Source organism: Pan troglodytes, chromosome 6, assembly GCF_028858775.2.
Source record: "Pan troglodytes isolate AG18354 chromosome 6, NHGRI_mPanTro3-v2.0_pri, whole genome shotgun sequence".
NCBI classification, from domain to species: Eukaryota; Metazoa; Chordata; class Mammalia; order Primates; family Hominidae; genus Pan; species Pan troglodytes.
Genome location: NC_072404.2, coordinates 74,211,221 through 74,231,508, shown reverse-complemented (window position 1 = coordinate 74,231,508; position 20,288 = coordinate 74,211,221). Strand labels below are relative to the sequence as shown.

At 46.1% G+C, this 20,288-nt stretch overlaps 1 long non-coding RNA gene across 1 annotated transcript; it reads right to left on the bottom strand.

The window, feature by feature from the left end:
• Window positions 1-7,544: 7,544 nt before the first annotated feature.
• Window positions 7,545-9,615, bottom strand: LOC134810433 (uncharacterized). The gene is made up of 2 exons (XR_010158471.1): window positions 8,998-9,615; window positions 7,545-7,760 (listed from the first exon to the last, which is right to left on the bottom strand). It is a non-coding gene; the product is annotated as an uncharacterized LOC134810433 (long non-coding RNA).
• Window positions 9,616-20,288: the final 10,673 nt, after the last annotated feature.

Here is a 20,288-nt window from a genome sequence, read left to right as displayed (position 1 = left end):
AGCATCCCAGAGCCAGGCTGAGGCCACCAAACCATCTTGGCCTGGGTCCTCTGGGTCTGACTGCCTGATCCCTTGACCCCTCAAAAAAGCAGAGGTGGGTGTTGCAGGCCCGGGGCAGGGGTGCCTGTCCCAGTAGAGTCCCAGGCAGTGGTTCTCGTGCCAGTGACACCCTCATGTCAGGGAAGGGGCAGCCGACCCCCATCCTTATCATGTGTGGGGCCACGTGTGGGGTGTGTGTTTTTACCTTGGTGAATCTCACCTGCCAATGCTTTCTCGTTACCGCCGACCACCTTCTCTGACCATGTCACGCCCAGGCAGCAGCAGCCCCTGGCCATCGCAAGAGCCACACCCTGGGTCCCCCCGGCTCCCATAGAAGAGCATTCCTGTGCCAATGTCCCCCAGTGGTGGCAGCAGATCCTGCGGCTGGCCTGGCAGACAGGATCCAGTGATAGTTGTCCTGATTTCAGACAATTTCAACCTTATTTAAGAAAGAATATTCTATACCATGCTGTTTTTACACCTTTTACCATTTGAAATGCATGTGTCGTGCATGTTGGGGGATGGGAGGGGCTGAGGAGTGACTCAGTGTCAATTCCCATGGCCACTGGCCTTGACCCTTAATCCAGACACCGATGGAAGTTGACTTTTCATATCTTTCTCCTGAAATGAACTGTTTTAAATTGGAACATATTTTGTTAAAAAAAAAGACCCCCAAACCCCAAAAACAAAAACGAAAAACAAAATACCCACTAATAGATCCCTCTATAGAGTCACCAAAAATCCTAAAGCTGAAAGCACTAACAATGCCAAAGATTAGGAGGATGTGGTGTAACAGAAATTCATACAGCTCTAATGGGAGTTTACATTGGTGTACCCACTTTGGAAAACTGTTTTGTAGTGTGTGGTGGTGTTGGTAACACACTCAGATCTCCCTATTTTATTTTTTTGAGGTAGAGTCCCACTCTGTCGCCCAGGCTGGAATGTAGTGGTGTGATCTCGGCTCACTGCAACCTCTGCTTCCTGGGCTCAAGTGATTCTCCTGCCTCAGCCTCCCGAGTAGCTGGGATTAAAGGTGCCCACCACCACGCCTGGCTAATTTTGTATTTTTAGTACTTATGAGATTTCACCATGTTGTCCAGGGCGGTCTCAAACTTCTGAGCTCAGGCAATCCGCTCACCTCGTCTCCCAAAGTGCTAGGATTACAGGCGTGAGCCACTGCGCCCAGCCAGTTCACTCTTTAGTAAAATTTTTATAGCAATTTCTCATTCCATAGTGATTTCAGTCACTCTCAACAAATTCACTTATAGTTATCAGTATTTGAACTTTTGCAGGTGTTGTCATAGATAAGAAATTTGGCCAAATGGACTCTTGATTATTGCAGTAAAAATTCTGCTCAAATTAGATAACAGGCATTTGAAGTTTTAAAATTATGCAAACTGTGTTCCAAAAATTTCACTTCTAGGGATTTAAGAAACAGTCATGATTGTACAAATAAATGTGCTGCAGGGATGTTCATTTAACAAAATGTATAAAACAGGGAAAACCTGTAAACAACCTAAGTGTCCTATAATAGAATTCATTAAATAAGTTATGATACATACATATGATGAAATGTATGCAACCATTAAAAAATGTTATGAGGGGCTAAGTGCGGTGGCTCATGCCTGTAATCCCAGCACTTTGGGAGGCCGAGGTGGGTGATCACTTGAGGTCAAGAGTCTGAGACTAGCCTAGTCAACATGGTGAAACCCTGTCTCTACTAAAAATACAAAAAAATTAGCTTGGCTGGGCATGGTGGCTCACGCCTGTAATCCCAGCACTTTGGGAGGCTGAGGCAGGTGGATCACAAGGTCAGGAGATCAAGACCATACTGGCTAACACGGTGAAACCCCGTCTCTACTAAAAAATACAAAAAATTAGCTGGGCGTGGTGGCAGGCGCCTGTAGTCCCAGCTACTCGGGAGGCTGAGGCAGGAGAATGGGGTGAACCCAGGAGGCGGAGCTTGCCATGAGCCGAGATTGCGCCACTGCACTCCAGCCTGGCTGACAGAGTGAGACTCCGTCTCAAAAAAAAAAAAAAAAAAAAAAAATTAGCTCGGCTTGGTGGCTCATGCTTGTAATCCCAGCTACTAGGGAGGCTGAGGCAGGAGAATCGCTTCAACCCGTGAGGCAGAGGTTGCAGTGAGCAGAGATCGCACCATTGCACTCTAGCCTGGGTGACAAGAATGAAGTTCCGTCTCAATAAAAAAAAAAAAAGGAAAGAATATTTGACATGAAAGGTATTTTTTATAATACATACATTAAGTGAAAGAGCAGATTACACCACAGTACATATAGTGTATTTATATTTTGAGAAAATATATATTTTGAATATTGGAATTATATACATCCAACTAGTAATGTTATCCATTGATTCATGGAATTACAAGTGACTGTTTTTTTTGCTTGTCCCTATTTTCCAATTTTTCTACAGTGACCGTACTTGCAATAATTAAACATAGTATGGTCATTTAAAATATGTCCCCAAATTTTCTGATACTCTCTTCAAAAGGTGGAGCCCAGTTCCTATCCCTTTTAGTGTGGGCTGGGTTACGTGATTCCCTTCTGACAGATAGGAAAAAGCAAAAGTAATGGCTTGCAACTTTGCAAACTACATCATAAAAGGTACTACGGCTTCCTCCTTGCTCACTCTTTGATTACTCACTTGGGAAAGCCAGCTGTCACACCATGACACCTAATCAGCCTGTAGGGAGGCTCATGTGACAGGAACTGAGGCCTCCGGTCAGCAGTCACATGAGTGAGCCATCTTGGAAACAGGCTTTAGGTGACTGCAGTCTCAGAGGACAGCTTGACTGCAATGTCACGAGACACCCTGAGCCCAGATGACCCAGCTATGCCACTCCTGAATTCCTGACTCACAGAAATGGAGTTCCTAAGTAAGTATTTTATTTATTTATTTATTTTTGAGACAGAGTCTCACTCTGTCACCCAGGCTGGAGTGTGGTGGTGTGATCTTGGCTCACTGTAACCTCTCCCTCCCTGGCTCAAGTGATTCTCCCACATCAGCCTCCTAAGTAGCTGGGACCACAGGTGTGCACCATCACACCTGGCTAATGTTTGCATTTTCTGTAGAGATGGAGTCTCACTATGTTGCCCAGGTTGATCTTAAACTGCTGGACGCAAGTGATCTTCCCACCTCGGCCTCCCAAAGTGTTGGGATTACAGGCATGAGCCACTGTGCCTGGCCCTAAGTATTTATTTTCAGCCACTAGGTCTGGAGTAATTTGTTACATAGCAGCAGATAAATAATACACGTATTTTCTATAGCGATCACATTTATAATTTAAATTGAATTAAAAAGGTTGGGAGCAGTGGCTCATGCCTGTAATCCTAGCACTTTAGGAGGCTGAGGCTGGAAGATCGCTTGAGCCCATGAGTTTGAGACCAGCCTGGGCAATATGGCAAAACACTTTCTCTACAAAATACAAAAAAAAATTAGCTGGGTGTGGGCCGGGCGCGGTGGCTCATGCCTGTAATCCCAGTACTTTGGGAGGCTGAGGCCACGAGGTCAGGAGATCAAGACCATTTTGGCTTTAATAGATGGTGAAACCTCATCTCTATTAAAAATACAAAAAATTTAGCCAGACGTGGTGGCAGGCGCCTGTAGTCGCAGCTACTCAGGAGGTGGAGGCAGGAGAATGGCATGAACCCAGGAAGGAGAGCTTGCAGTGAGCCGAGATCGCGCCACTGCACTCCAGCCTGGGCAACAGAGTGAGACTCTATCTCAAAAAACAAAACAAACAAACAAAAATTAGCTGGGTGTGGTGGCGGCGTGCACCTGTAGTCCCAGATACTTGGAGACTATGGTGGGAGAATCACCTGATTCAAGGAAGTCGAGGCTGCAGTGAGCTGTGACTGTGCCACTGTACTCCAGCCTGCATGACAGAGTAAGATTTTGCCTCAAAAAAATTTTTTTTTGGCCGGGCGCAGTGGCTCATGCATTTTGGGAGGCTGAGGCAGGCGGATCACGAGGTCAAGAGATCAAGACCATCCTGGCCAACATGGTGAAACCCTGTCTACTAAAAATACAAAAATTAGCTGGGCATGGTGGCATGTGCCTGTAGTCCCAGCTACTCGAGAGGCTGAGGCAGGAGAATCGCTTGAACCCAGGAGGTGGAGGTGGCAGTGAGCCGAGATCACACCACTACACTCCAGCTCAAAAAAAAAAAATTTTTTTTTTAATTAACAAGTTCTAGTATCTAAAATGAGCAAAATCGTCACGTGTGGTGGATCACACCTGTAATCCCAGCACTTTGGGATGCCAAGGCACGTGGATCATCTGAGGTCAGGAGTTCAAGACCAGGCTGCAGTGAGTCAAGATTGCACCACTGCACTCCAGCCGGGGAGACAGAGTGAGACTCCATCTCAAAAAAAAAAAAAAAGAAAAAAAAAAAGTAAATATGCGTTTGAAAAGAACAGCATCAGCCAGGTACAGTGGCTCACGCCTGTAATCCCAGCACTTTGGGAGGCTGAGGGTGGAGGATAGCTGAGCCCAGGAGTTTGAGACCACCCTGGGCAACATGGTGAAACCCTGTCTCTACAAAAAATACAAAAATTAGCCAACTGTGGTAGCACAACCTGTAGTCTCAGCTACTTAGGAGGCTGGGGGAAGGATTGCTTGAGTCTGGGAGGTCGAGGCTGCAGTGAGCCATGATTGCACCACCTCACTCCAGCCTGGGCAACAGAGCAAGACCCTCTCTCAAAAAAGAAAAAGAAAACAAAACAGAACAGCATCATTTCCTTATCATTAGTTTGAAGGAAGGGAATCACTGGTAAAAGTTTCCATTTTCTTTTTTTTGAGATGGAGTCTCACTCTGTTGCCCAGGCTGGAGTGCAGTGGCACGATCTTGGCTCACTACAAGCTCCACCTCCCGGGTTCACACCATTCTCCTGCCTCAGCCTCCTGAGTAGCTGGGACTACAGGCACCCGCCACCATGCCTGGCCAATTTTTTGTATTTTTTAGTAGAGATGGGGTTTCACCATGTTAGCCAGGATGGTCTCAATCTCCTGACCTCGTGATCTGCCCGCCTCAGCCTCCCAAAGTGCTGGGATTACAGGAGAGAGTCACTGTGCCTGGCCAAAAGTTTTCATTTTCAAAAAAAGCATTAAAATGTAGTGTGAGGCCAGGCATGATGGCACATTCCTGTAATCCCAGCACTTCCGGAAGCTGAAATGGATAGCCTGAGCCCAGGAGGTTAAGGCTGCAGTGAGCAGTGTTTGTGTCGCTGCACACCAGCAGCCTGGGCAACAGAAGAAGACCCTGTCTCAAAACAACAAAACATGGTTTACCACAACCAACAGGAAAATTCTGGATAAAGCTATGTATGAAATATTTACTGCTCTGCTCAACAAGGTAGTGTAGAGGTCGAGGGCAAAAGTCCTGGGGTCAGGTCACCTAGTCTGCTGTCTAATTAGCTGTGTCATCTTTGGAAAGGTACTTGAACTCTCTGTGCCTTAGAATTCATTTTCTAAAATGTGGGCAGGGCGTGGTGGCTCATGCTTGTAATCCCAGCACTTTGGGAGGCCAAGGCGGGTGAATCATCTGAGGCCAGGAGTTCGAGACCAGCCTGGTAAACAAGGTGAAACGTGGTCTCTATTAAAAACACAAAAATTAGCCGGGTGTGGTAGTGGGCACCTGTAATCCCAGCTACTGGGGAGGCTGAGGTTGGAGAATTGCTTGAACCCAGGAGGCAGAGGTTGCAGTGAGCCGAGATCATGCCATTGCACTCCAGCCTGGATGACAGAACAAGACTCTGTCTCAAAAACAAACAAACAAAAAGTGGATAGCAGTATCTACCTCGAAGAATTGTTATGGGATTGACAGTGCAGATAACCTAGCAACTATAAAATAAAGTTTCAGGACCCTCTATAAATTTATCATGCCAGGAGGGAAGTTACACCCTGACCGAGTCACATAGCATGTTTGCAACTTCTGCTTCTGTTTTTTTTTTTGAGACGGAGTCTTGCTCTGTTGCCCGGGTCAGAGTGCAGTGGCAGGACCTCAGCTCACTGCAAGCTCCACCTCCCGGGTTCACGCCATTCTCCTGCCTCAGCCTCCCAAGTAGCTGGGACTACAGGTGCCCGCCACCAAGCCCAGCAAATTTTTTGTGTTTTTAGTAGAGACGGGGTTTCACCGTGTTAGCCAGGCTGGTCTCGATCTCCTGACCTCGTGATCCACCCGCCTCAGCCTCCCAAAGTGCTGGGATTACAGGTATGAGCCACCGCACCCGGCCACTTCTGCTTCTTAAATTATAATTTATTCCTTCCTTATTATTTTCATTCAGTAAATGACTATAAGAGACCAGAGACTAGTCCCACTCTCCTTCCAATCACTCATCTTTATTACACATTAACTGCCTCCTTTATTGTTCTGTACCTCACGCCAGATGGCACAAAAGACCCCATGACTTACATCTTCAGTGTAGAAGGTAAAATACACCTTTCCCGGAAAAAAGACCACCTAGTCTGGGCGCCGTCACTCATGCCTGTAATCCCGGTACTTTGGGAGGCCGAGGTGAGTGGACTGCTTAAGCCCAGGAATTTGAGACTGGCCTGGGCAATGTGGTGAAACCCTGTCTCTACAAAAAATACAAAAATTAGTCAGGTGTGTTGGTGCACGCCTGTAGTCCCAGCTACTAGGGATGCTGAGGTGGGAGGATCACTTGAGCCAGGAGGCTGAGGCTGTAATGAGTTGCGATTGCACCACTGCACTCCAGCCTGGGTGACAGAGTCAAAGAAAGACCACCTGAACCAATCAGATTGTTTTAACTATGTATTAAGCCTTAAACGGAGAGATGCTGAAATTCTGCTAAGCTTCCCTAAACTTTGTCTATGCAAGTGATCCCAAACTTCTAAGCCTTGGAACACTGTCTTCCACCCTTGGGTACCTGTGCTTCCCAGGTGGCTCTCCTTAAAGTCTGTGCATGAATAAACTCCCTTTAGATTCTGACCCTTTTGATTATTTGAGGTTGACACACTGTGCAATATACATCACAATACCAAATATTAACCTTCAGAGTAGTCTGTGACATTTAGGTAGAAGTCTTTTTTTTAGATGGAGTCTTGCTCTGTCGCCCAGGCTGTAGCGCAGTGGCATGATCTTGGCTCACCGCAACATTGGCCTCACAGGTTCAAGCGATTCTCCTGCCTCAGCCTCCCAAGTAGCTGGGACTAAAGGCGCCCACCACCACGCCCATCTAATTTTTGTATTTTTAGTAGAGATGGGGTTTTGCCATGTTTGCCAGGCTGGTCTCGAACTTCTGACTCCAGGCGATCGACCACCTCGGTCTCCCAAAGTGCTGGGATTACAGACATAAGCTACCGTGCCCTGCCAACATTTAGGTAGAAATCTTACACATATTCCTATCTTTGTTCTCTCCCCACTTACATTTCTGACCTCTTCTTTACAGCTAAGAACAAATCATTTGTGGACTTGAAAAGAGTTATCATAGTAACTGAAAAAAAAACCCCAAAAACCAGAAGAGTTAAAATGCCATTCTTGCTGCTCTTTTAATTAATAAACCCTAAAAAGGCTAACTCACTTGGACACTACTTAACAATCAATTAGTAAGGAAAAGATATTGAAGCAGTAAACTTAAGTGGCAGCGAAAAGTTCTGTTGACCAAACATGGATTCTCTCCTCCTAGAACCAAGTTACAGTTGGAGTTACAGAAAATACTTTGAACAGGTCCTTCGGTATCCTGTAGGAAATCAGACAAAAACACAGATCAGTTACTTTCTTTTTTTTTCTTCTTTTTTTGACACAGTGTCTCACTCTGTCGACCAGGCTGGAGTGCAGTGGCGAGATCACCGCTCACTGCAGCCTCCACCTCCTGGGCTCAAGCGATCCTCCCGCCTCAGCCCCCCAAGCAGAGGGGACTACAAGCCCGTGCCACCATGCCCAGCTAATTTTTTGTGTGTGTGTGTGATGGAGTCTCGCTCTGTGGCCCAGGCTGGAGTGCAGTGGCGCGATCTCGGCTCACTGCAAGCTCCGCCTCCCGGGTTCACACCACTCTCCTGCCTCAGCCTCCTGAGTAGCTGGGACTACAGGCGCCCACCACGACGCCCAGCTAATTTTTTGTATTTTTGGAGAGACCGAATTTCACCATGTTGCCCAAGCTAGTCTGGAACGCCTGAGCTCAAGGGATCCGCCCACCTAGGCCTCCCAAAGTGCTGGGATTACGGGTGTGAGCCACTGGGCCGGCCCAATAACTTTCTTCAGTCTGAGCATGAGCACTGGAAGAAAAGCTCTCACTTGCATATATATTTTTTTAGAGACAGGGTCTCCCTCTGTCACCCAGGCTGAAGTGCAGTGGTGTAATCTCGGCTCACAGTAACCTCAACCTCCCGGGCTCCATCGCATATATATATATATATATATATATATATATATATATATATATATAGTTTTTTATTTTTTAGGCGGAGTCTTGGTCTGTCGCTCAGGCTAGAGTGCAGTGGCACGATCTCTGCTCACTGCAGCCTCTGCCTCCCGGGTTCAAGCAATTGTCTGCCTCTGCCTCAACCTCCCGAATAGCTGGTATTACATGTGCCCGCCACCACGCCCGGCTAATTTTTGCATTTTTAGTAGAGACGGGATTCACCATGCTGGCCAGGATGGTCTTGAATTCCCGACCTCGTGATCCACCTGTCTCGGCCTCCCAAAGTGCTGGGATTACAGGCGTGAGCCACCGCGTCCGGCCCGATCGCTTATATTTTTAAAAAGATGTTTTCTTGGTTTCCTAGCCCCTCGTACCCCCTACAAAGTTCCAAAGGCTTTGATGTTGTTGCAAGAGGTCAAGCCGAGGGGTGCAGCTCCCTAATGCGGTGCAGCCTCAGACGGGGCCGATCCTGCCCAGGATGAGCGGCGCCAGGTGTGGGGGACGCTGCCGGCGTCCCCGGGACCTGGCTGGGGGAGGAGTTGGGGGGCGCACCTACCCAGGCTCAGGTGACGCGAGTGTGCGGCAAGGGCTGTAGCCGGAGCTAGCGGACTTGTGGTGGCCACTGAGGAGCTTCTGCCTGAACGTGCCCTCCAGGAGACAGCCGCTTGGTGCGCAGCGCCTGCTCGCTAAGCGTCAGGCCCTTGCTGCGCCCTACGCCGCAGGCTGGGAAGTCGCGCAGGTAGTAGTAGCACAGGCAGCGGTAAAGCTCCTCCTTGTAGCTTATTGGTGTCGGCGGCCTGGTCTGAGCCTGCGGACCCTAACCCACCGCCTGCTGACACTGACCGGCAGTCTGTGGCCACGCGTCTGCGCATGCGCTCTCCTGGAATACCCAGCCGCCGCGCCTCGAGTTCCGATTGGTTCTACAGAAGGGGCGGGCCTGTGCGATGTCACAGGGGCGCGCCTCAGCTGACGTCACAGGCGCGGGCCTTCCGGCGTCGTAATAGCGCCGGCCTTCGGCGACGTCACAGTGGCGCCACAGTGCCTGGAGCTGGGCTGGTTTCTCCTCGGAGTGGAGCCTGGTAACCGCGACTTCCCCGCCATGTTCTGTGTGTTGCTGGCTGGAGAAGGGTGGTTGACAAACTCCGACCCAGCACAGTGTTTCTGTGGGTCAAAACTAGAAAACTATGTCCAGGCTCGGCCGAGGCGGAAGGATCCCTTCAGGCCAGGAGTTAAAGAGCAGCCTGGGCAACATGGCGCGACCCCATCTCTGTAGTCCCACCTCAGCTTCCCAGATACTTGAACCCTAAGGTTCAAGGCTGCAATGAGCTATGATCCCATCACAGCACTCCATCCTGCGAGACGGAGGTAAACCTTGTCTAAAAAAATAAACTATCCAAGTGTGCAACAGGGAGGGACTGCTTAAAGAAAACATGATAATTGTATGTTCAAATACTTTTAACAAGTGCAAAATGTATAGGCTGAAATAAATAGGGCTGGCCGGGCACGTTGGCTCACGCCTGTAAATTCCAACATTTTGTGTGCTCGAGGCATTCCGATCACTTGAAGTCAGGAACTCGAGGCCAGCCTGGCCAACATGGTGAAACCCCATGTCTACTAAAAATATAAAAATTAGGCCAGGCACTTTGCATCGTTTTAGGGGGCTCGCACCTCCCTAAGGGCCCGGAAATTGAACCCCCTGGACCTGAGGGTGAGAAACCTTGGCTCAGTTCTTCCCAGGGTGATCAGCCCAGGGGTAAGCGAGGAGAGGCCAGAAAACAGGACCCATGAGAAGGTCCCCCTCCTGGAGTTTGAGGCCCATTCCTTCTTGTACCTGCGTCTCCTCTTTCCAGGACTCCTCCCTGCTCTGCCCCACTCCTGGGAGTGGGGCCATGGCCATGGGGGGCTGCTTTTGGGTACAGGCCCCAGCGGCAACTCTGGGCCCAAAGTGGGCAGGCTCACCTGGAGGGGATCAGAGTAACATGGCAAGACGCAAGGGGAAAAGCCGCGCTGGAACCGCAACTCTCTGCCCCCTGAACCGCAACTCTCTGCCCTCTGACGTCAGTGGGTGCACTCTTCCCTCACCTCACTCAGGCAGCGGCTTGAGTTCCATGGGAGCACTGTCCTGCTCCCTCTGCTGCCTCTTTTTAGTCTTGTGGCTACTATAACACTTTCCCTTCCCCAGCCCTGCCAACCTGGTGGGACATTGGGCTTCCCTCTTCCTGGGGACAGGCGGGTCCTGGGGACAAGCCTGTCCTGTATCATACCTGCAGCGAGACTCTTTTTTTCTCCAGGACCTGCGGAGCAGCCAGGCTTCATGAGTTAAATGCAGATCTGAACCATACCCAGTTGGGATTGGGGTACACACTCTACTCCTCTGAAAACTAGCTAGGGGTTCGAACTTGGTGAGAGGGAGAGTGGGACAGAGCCAGACCAGACAAGGATTGATCACCTGGAAAAACCTGCCATCAAAGACCTTGACGAGTGCTGGGGGCGGTGGCTCACGCCTGTAATCCCAGCACTTTGGGAGGCTGAGAGAGGTGGATCACTTGAGGCCAGGAGTTCGAGTCCCGCCTGGGCAACATGGCAAAACCCTGTCTCTACTAAAAATACAACAATTAGCTAGGTATGCTATGCTCCTGTAATCCCAGCTACTCGGGAGGTTGAGGCAGGAGAATCGTTTGAACTGGGGAGGTAGAGGTTGCAGTGAGCTGAGATTGTGTCACTGCCCTCCAGCCTGGGTGACAGAGTGAGACTCCGTCTCAAAAAAAAAAAAAAAAAAAAACGCACCTGAAGGTTTCCAGTTCTGCCAGCAGTCCCCCACCCAACCCCCAGAAGCAGACATTCCTTTGCTGTGGGCCATGGACAGGCAGAAGGAAGCGCCTCCTCATGGCAGAGGCCTACCCAGGAGAAACCCAAGGGAAGGCACTGCTGGGCCAGCCCCTCTGCCAAAGCCATTTTCTTTTTTCCTTTTTTTTTTTTTTTTGAGACACAGTTTCACTCTGTCTCCCAGACTGGAGTGCAGTGGCATGATCTTGGCTCACTTCAACCTTCACCCCCTCCCCCGCCCCCTGCCGGGTTCAAGTGATTCCCATGTTTCAGCTTCCTGAGTAGCTGAGATTACAGGCTTGCGCCACCACACCTGTCTAATTTTTGTAGAGACGGGGTTTCACCATGTTGGCCAGGCTGGTCTGGAACTCCTGACTTGAAGTGATCTGCCCACCTCGGCTTCCCAAAGTGCTGGGATTACAGGCGTGAGCCACTGCGCCTGGCCCCTTCAGGTGGGTATTGAGGCTTCACTACAATACTAGTTCCCCGTTGCTGCCGCAATAAATTGCCACACACTTAGTGGCTTAAAACAGCACAGAGGTATTCCTTTACATTTCTGAAGGCCAGAATTCTAAAGTCAGTCCCACTGAGTCAACGTGGGAGCAGGGTCAGTGCCTTCCCAGGCTCTGCGGGAGAATCTGTTTCCTGGCCCTGGAGGCGGCCTGTACTCCTCAGCTTGTGCTGCCCTTCTCGAATGACTCGCGTTTCCTGCTTTCATCACTACACCTCCCACCGCTCTCCATCACCTGCTCTGCTCTTATAAGGATCCAGGTGAGTACATAAACCCTGTGGGGACAAGCTGGCCAAAGACTCTTAACTTCATTATACTTGCAAAGCCCCTTTTGCCATATAAGGTCATGTTCACCGGTTCCAGGGATTATGATGTGGGCATCTTGGGGGCATCAGCCTACTACAGCTAGGCTGCAAAACTATCACACCCTCCTGGTGTTTCAATGATTGGGAGAAAAAGGGTTGGGATTTTTTGCTTTGGGGTCCCTGTTAAACTTGTATCTGTAAGGTCTGGGGTCTCTCTTAACCTGGTGTTTTTGTTGTTGTTTTTTGAGACAGAGTATTGCTCTGTCATCCAGGCTGGCAGTGGCACCGTCTCGGCCCACTGTAACATCTGCCTCCTGGGTTCAAGCAATTCTCCTGCCTCAGCCTCCCAAGTAGCTGGGACTGCAGCTGTCTGCCACCACACCTGGCTAACTTTTGTATTTTTGGTGGAGACGGGGGTGGGACTGGGGGGTGGGGGAGGGGAGGGGGGGTTTCTGCTGTGTTGACCTTAGCTCAAAGGATCTGCCCTGCCTCTGCTTCCGAAGTGCTAGGATTACAGGCCTGCACCACCACCACTGTAAAATCTTATTTCCACACAGCTGAGACATGTTTTAGGAAGTTTGCTAAAAGACACCTGGAGACCTCATTGTGGCCTTCCTGCTGTTGTGTTTAATTTGATTGATCTTCTCTGCCCTTCTGCTTTTCAGAATTAAAAGACTAAAAAGAGGTACTAAACTTTAAAACTTCTCTTATAGTCTCCCTTTAAAGTAGTTCTAAGAACCACCAAAAAGGGGAAAAATTTTTTCGAAAGCAGTAAAATGATATGGTCTGTTAGGATGTAAAATATAGAAAATAAGTCATTATATGTTATTGCTGCTTTGACATAGGGATGTATTGAGAATCAACTTTTGGTCAATTTTCAGAGAAATGGAATAATCTTATTGCTGATCTATGTAAACAAGTTGAAGAATTGTCTGAAAGAAAATATGGTGTGTCTAAACTGGAAAAGTCCTGTAATACTTTGTTCATAAGCATTTACACAATGGAGTTACTGTTCATCATGGGGGTACTGTGGACAAGCCCAGGGCTGCTGGTGAGTCACGCCATCCTTACACGTCTCTCCTTGTAAGGTACTTTGTAGTGTCTGTCTAAATATTAGAAACATTCTTTGTTTCTAGATTACTAGAAAGCTAAGGAAAAGTTGTATTTCTCTAATTATCAATTAGCATTTCTTTTAAACTTTCAGCATAGATATTTGTGATTTATTTACATATTTATTGCAAATCCCTGGATCTTAGGGATTTAATTGAACATATATATATATATATATATATATTTATTTATTTTATTTTTTTTTTGAGATGGAGTCTCACTCTGTCGCCGAGGCTGGAGTGCAGTGGTGCGATCTCAGCTCACCGCAACCTCCGTCTGCCAGGTTCGAGCAATTCTCTGCCTCAGCCTACTGAGCAGGTGGGATTACAGGTGCCCACCACCACGCCCCACTAATTTTGTATTTTTAGGTGAGATGGGGTTTCACGATCTTGGCCAGGCTGGTCTTGAACTCTGGACCTTGTGATCCACCCACCTTGGCCTCCCAAAGTGCTGGGATTATAGGCGTGAGCCAACTCGCCAGGCCATTTTTTATTTTTTTAAACTAATTGTTTCTCTCAATCTGCTTTGTTAAATTTGTTATTTGGTCAGGCATGGTGGCTCATGCCCATGATCCCAGCACTGTGGGAGGCCGAGGCAGGCGGATCACCTGAGATGGGAGTTCGAGACCAAACTAACCAACATGGAGAAACCCTTTCTCTACTAAAAACACAAAATTATCCGGGTGTGGTGGCGCATGCCTGTAGTCCCAGCTACGCAGGAGGCCAAGGCAGGAGAATTGCTTGAACCTGGGAGGTGGCGGTTGTGGTGAGCCAAGATCACACCATTGCACTCTTAGTCTGGGCAACAAGAGCAAAATTCTGTCTTAAAAAAAAAAATTCGATATTCATCAAGATGCCCCTATTGTCTCTACTTTTATCTTGATGCATTGCTGAGTTGACATTAGATTTCAAATTCTTCTTTGCCCTTATACTATTCTATCCTAAAGCCACCTTTGTATAATGATGAAAGAAATTAGCAATTTGTTGTTATCTCTTTGATGGTATATAGCAAATGCTTACCTAAAAATAGCAACAACCGGCGAAAAACATCATGTGTTTTGCCGTTTTTATTTGAATGACTATTTACTTTGCAGTCTACTAGCAAGCTATAGAATTGTGTGATACGCAGAATTTTAACTGAAGTGCTTTAAGTGAACATTTAAACATGATAAACCATATTAATGGTGTTTATGTTAATATACTTGAAGTGAACATTTTCTCTTCATCATGAGTAATATAACGTGCCCCTCAATGAAAGTCTAGAATTAGAGTAAATTTGCTAATTAATTAATAACTTTTCCATAATATTTTTAGTTATGTGCTTAAGGCTTTTTTAGTGTTTCTCCTACTTTTTAATAGCTTATGCCTTTTTTGCCTTTGTTTTTTATTGGTTCATTTTAAAGCAAAAACCTCATGACGTGTTATTTGGAAGCACTGTAACCTAGTGGTGAGATCATAGGCTCTGGGGACACAGCCTGGCCACATCTCTTCTCCTTCTGAGCCTTAGTATCCTCTTTTGTGTTCATGAGAACTGAAGATCTATCCCGAAGATTTGATAAGATAGTAAAGTGCTTCACATAATACCAGGCATATAAATACATAGTAAATGCTTCCTTCTTATGTTTTTATTGGTTGATTGAGTGATTGATTGAGACAGAATCTTGCTCTGTCACCCAGGCTGGAGTGCAGTGGCACTATCTCAGCTCACTACAACCTCTGCCTCCCTGGTTCGAGAAATTCTGCTGCCTCAGCCTCCCAAGTAGCTGTGATTACAGGTGTGCATCACTACGCCCAGCTAATACCAGCTAATTTTTGTATTTTTAGTAGAGACAGAGTTTTTCCATGTAGGCCAGGCTGGCCTCAAACTCCTGACCTCAAGTGATCCACCTGCCTCCCAAAGTGGGATTACAGATGTGAGCCACCACACCTGGCCTATGTTTTTATTATATTGTTAATTTAGTACTATTCTGAGTAAAAATAATTTGCTATTACAGTCTTATAAATTGACTATGACAATTTTATAAATGTCAATGCTTTTTGTAAGGTGAAACATTAATGTTGTGGGGCTTTTGTTGTGATGGTGATTTATTAGATTATTTTGTTTAAAGACAATAATGTTCAGCTGTTGTGAAATTACAAAAACAATCTTCACATTTCATAATTTTAAAGCAATATTAATGGTAATTACCTTAGAGAAAGATAGTTTTATTGTGATATATAAGTATGATACTGAAGTTTAGTGTACAGCAAAGGATATTAAACCTAAGTCAGCACTAATGTGTTATATAGTACACTTGAAACTTTAGTATAGATATCGATGTTTAGCAAATAGACATTGACACATAATGATAGCAAAAAATGGAGCTGTTCTGATGGGAGACCGTTGATTATGTTTGATTTTAATACTTCCCATGCTCTTGACTTTTTTTTTTTTTTTCTTTGAGAGAGAGTCTTGCTCTGTCACCCAGGCTGGAGTGCAGTGGCACCATCTCAGCTCACTGCAACCTCCACCTCTCAGGTTTAAGCGATCCTCTCACCTCAGCCTCCCCAGTAGCTGGAACTACAGGCGAGTGCCACCTCGCCTGGCTAATTTTTGTATTTTTAGTAGATATGGGGTTTCACCATGTTGGCCAGGCTGGTCTCAAACTGCTGACCTCAGGTGATCAACCTGCCTTGGCCTCGCAAAGTGCTGGGGTTACAGGCATGAGCCACCACACCTGGTCAGCTCTTGACTCTTTATAGCTGTTGTATTATTTTAATCTTGAGTAAATAAACGCTTGCTGAAATGTTGCAGTTCATGAGAATCTTCTTCTGTTATTTAAAAAACTATTTGTAAAAGTCCAATAAGGTTATACTAATGTTTATGTTTTGAAAATATTACCTCTTTGATTTAGTAGTATATGTATTAAATAAAAGTAGACGGTTTTTTTTTTTTTGGCTTTATAATGTGGTTCAGATTTTTTTAGAAAGTCTGGCTGTGTCTACATTGCCTTAAAGCAATAGGATATTTCTCTTTATTTATTTATTTGTTTGTTTTTTTTGAGCTAGAGTTTCGCTCCTGTTACCCATGGTGGAGTGCAGTGGTGTGATCTCGGCTCACTGCAACATCTGCCTCCCAGATTCAAGCAATTCTCCTAGCTCAGCCTCCTGAGTAGCTGTGATTACAGGCACCCACCACCACACCCTCCTAATTTTTGTATTTTTAGTAGAGTTGGAGTTTCACCATGTTGGCCAGGTGGGTCTTGAACTCCTGACCTCAGGTGATCCTCCCACTTCAGCCTCCCAAAATGCTGGGATTACAGGCATGAACCACCTTGCCCCGCCAGGAATGTATTTTAAGAAGGCTATCTACTTACAGAATTCCTGGCCTTGAGAGGATATTACTTGGAAAGGAAAGGATTCGTTTTGTGATTAAAAAGTAAGACTCTTGGATTCTTGTTGGACTCTTATCTCTGTTCTGAGTAATATATCTTTGTTATTGTTGACAAATATTCATTCACCATTAGGGTTATATTTAATTAAGTTTGAGTTATTTTGTGTTTTTTGTTGTTGTTGTTGTTGTTGTTTTGAGATGGAGTGTTGCTCTGTCGCCCAGGCTGGAGGGCAGTGGCATGATCTCGGCTCATTGCAACCTCCACCTCCCGGCTTTAAGCAATTCTCCTGCCTCAGCCTCCCGAGTAGCTGGGAGTACAGGTGTCCACCAACACGCCCCGCTGATTTTTGCATTTTTAGTAGAGACGGGGTTTTACCATTATTGGCCAGGCTTGTCTTGAACTCCTGAGCTTGTGATCTGCCCGCCTTGGGCTCCCAAAGTGCTGGGATTACAGACTTGAGCCACCGCATCCGGCCTATTATATGTATTTTTATGTATCACTTTTTAATTTATTTGGGTCCAACATTGAGTCAGTCATGCCAGTGTTACCTTTTGAAACATGAACACTGCCCGCACCTGACTGGCATGCAACTGACATTTTGTTTCACAATTTTCTGCTACTTTTGCTAAAAATAATAATATCCATGTCTTGCTTTTAGGCCTAAGATTTTTATAGCATATGTGGGAATATATGATCGTTTTTCTAGATGTGTAGAGGAAGATAGTCTTGAATGCAGTGTGATATTAAAGGATCCCATTTAAGATTTTTGTAATATGCTTCAAAGACCTGTGGGTTGCAAAGTTACCACTTTTGAGGACACATGCTCCATGAAGCACCTTATGTGACAATTTACAATTATTGTTTTGTTTTGTTACTCTGTAGAAACCTCAAATGAAGGTGTAGTTGGGCTCAAGCATCCAGATTATCTTTTCTCTTCTTATTTTTTTTTCTTTTCCCAAGATGGAGTCTTGCTCTGTCACCCAGGTTGGAGTGCAGTGGCATGACCTTGGCTCACTGCAACCTCCGCCTCCTGGGTTCAAGCAATTCTCTTGCTTCAGCCTCCCGAGTAGTTGGGATTACAGGCACCTGCCACCACACATGGCTAATTTTTGTATTTTTAGTAGAGAGAGTGTTTCATCATGTCGGCCAGGCTGGTCTAGAACTCCTGATTTTGTGATCTGCCAGTCTCGGCCTCCCAAAGTGCTGGGATTACAGGTGTGAGCGATCGTGCCCAGCCTGTCTTGTCTTTTCAAAACCATCCTTGGTGATTCAGTGTTAAATATGTACTAGTGGATGTTACTTTGCTGAATATTGCCTAGTGAATATTAAGTATTCTCGCCTTTCAGACATGAAGTTATGAATTTAAGATGTGAAGATTTACAGCTTGATAAACCAGCTTCAGGAGGCAGGTCTTCAGTCTTAAGTCAGATTGGAAGATTATATGCAGGCCGGCCATGGTGACTCACGTCTGTAATCCCAGCACTCTGGGAGGCCGAGGCGGGTGGATCACGAAGTCAGGAGATGGAGACCATCCTGACTGACAGGATGAAACCCCATCTCTACTAAAAATACAAAAAATTAGACGGGTGTGGTGGCAGGCACCTGTAGTCCCATCTACTCGGGAGGCTGAGGCAGGAGAATGGCATGAACCCAGGAGGCGGAGCTTGCAGTGAGCCGAGATCCCGCCACTGCACTCCAGCCTGGGCGACAGAGCAAGACTCTGTCTCAAGAAAAAAAAAAAAAAAGATTATGTGCAATAAGTATTTAATGCTTAACATTGTTTTTTTTAAAATGGTACCTTCCACATGAAATAATATGCCTGTAACTATTAATTATGTTCCAGGATAGGAGAATTCATGTTGTCAAAATTCTTTTTTTTTTTTGAGATGGAGTTTTGCTCTTGTTGCCCAGGCTAGAGTGCAATGGCACAATCTTGGCTCACTGCAACCTCTGCCTCCTGGGTTCAAGCAATTCTCCTGCCTCAGCTTCCCGAGTGGCTGAGATTACAGGCATGCACTACCACACCCGGATAATTTTGTATTTTTAATAGAGACGGGGTTTCTCCGTGTTTATCAGTCTAGTCTCGAACTCCCAACCTCAGATGATCCATCTTGGCCTTCCAAAGTGCTGGGATTACAGGCGAGAGCTACTCCGCCTGGCCTCACGTTGTCAAAATTCGAATACTCTCTAAAACAGTGAACTCATTTTCTTTTTTTCATCTCTTAATTGTTAGATGTGTTTTGAAAGAAATAGAAGTAGAATTGGTTTTCATACTTGTTTTGCTTCTGGAGTGAAATGGGGACAAAACAATGGAATCACACTGTTAAGATTTACTAAAATGGAAGGATTGCAGCAAGATCATATCCCTAGTCTCCCCATAGCAAATGGCACCTGCTAGCTGTTCTTTTTTTTTGAAACGGAGTCTTCCTCTGTCACCCAGGCTGGAGTGCAGTGCTGCTATCTTGGCTCATTGCAACCTCTGCCTCCCAGGATCAAGCAGTTCTCTTGCCTCAGTCTCCTGAGTAGCTGGGATTACAGGTGCACGCCACCATGCTTGGCTAATTTTTGTAATTTTTTTTTTTTTTTTTTTTTGAGATGGAGTCTTGCCGTGTTGCCCAGGCTGGAATGCAGTGGTGCGATCTCGGCTCACTACAAGCTCCGCCTCCCGGGTTCATATCATTCTCCTGCCTCAGCCTCCCAAGTAGCTGGGACTACAGGCACCTGCGACCACACCCGGCGAATTTTTTGTATTTTTAGTAGAGATGGGGTTTCACCATGTTAGCGAGAATGGTCTTGATCTCCTGACTTCATGATCCACCTGCCTTGGCCTCCCAAAGTGCTGGAATTACAGGCATGAGCCACTGCGCCCAGCCCTAATTTTTGTAATTTTTTAGTAGAGATGGGGTTTCACCGTGTTGGCCAGGCTGGTCTGAAACTCCTGATATTATGATCCGTCTGCCTCGTCCTCCCAAAGAGTTGGGATTACAGGTTTGAGCTACTGCGCCTGGTCATAATGTTTTCTATAATGTTGTTTTATTTTAGGAAAGTAAATACAATGAGTAGGACACAGCTCCACGATTCTCTTAACTGTTTTTTGTTGTTGTTGTTGTTGTTGTTGTTGTTTTTTGAGATGGAGTTTCACTGTTGTTGCCTAGGCTGGAGTGCAGTGCTGTGATCTCAGCTCACTGCAGCCTGTGCCTCCTGGGTTCAAGCAATTCTCCTGCCTCAGCTTCCCGTGTAGCTGGGTTTACAGGTGCCTGCCACCTTGCCTGACTAAATTTTGTATTTTTAATAGAGATGGGGATTCACCATGTTTGCCAGGCTGGTCTCGAACTCCCGATCTCAGTTGATTCACCCGTCTTGGCCTCCTAAAGTGCTGGGATTACAGGTGTGAGTCACTGCACCCATCTGTAATGGGATATTTCACTGCAGACTTTGATAAACAGAATATTAGCATTTTTGGTGGTGTTTTTATTTTACTCATAATATTTTTCTTTTGACTCAATTACAAAAACAAGTAAAGTTCAGATTATAAAAATTAAAGAGCAATACAGATTCAATATTTTTTTCTACATATTGTGTTCAAATGATATCCTTTTTTCTTTTTGTCCTTATAGCTCAAGCTGTAAAAGCCAAAGGTCCACCCCTTTTTTCCAGTCTCATGTTGAAGATCTTTATGTAGAAGGCCTTCCCACAGGAATTTTTTTTTTTTTTTTTTTTTT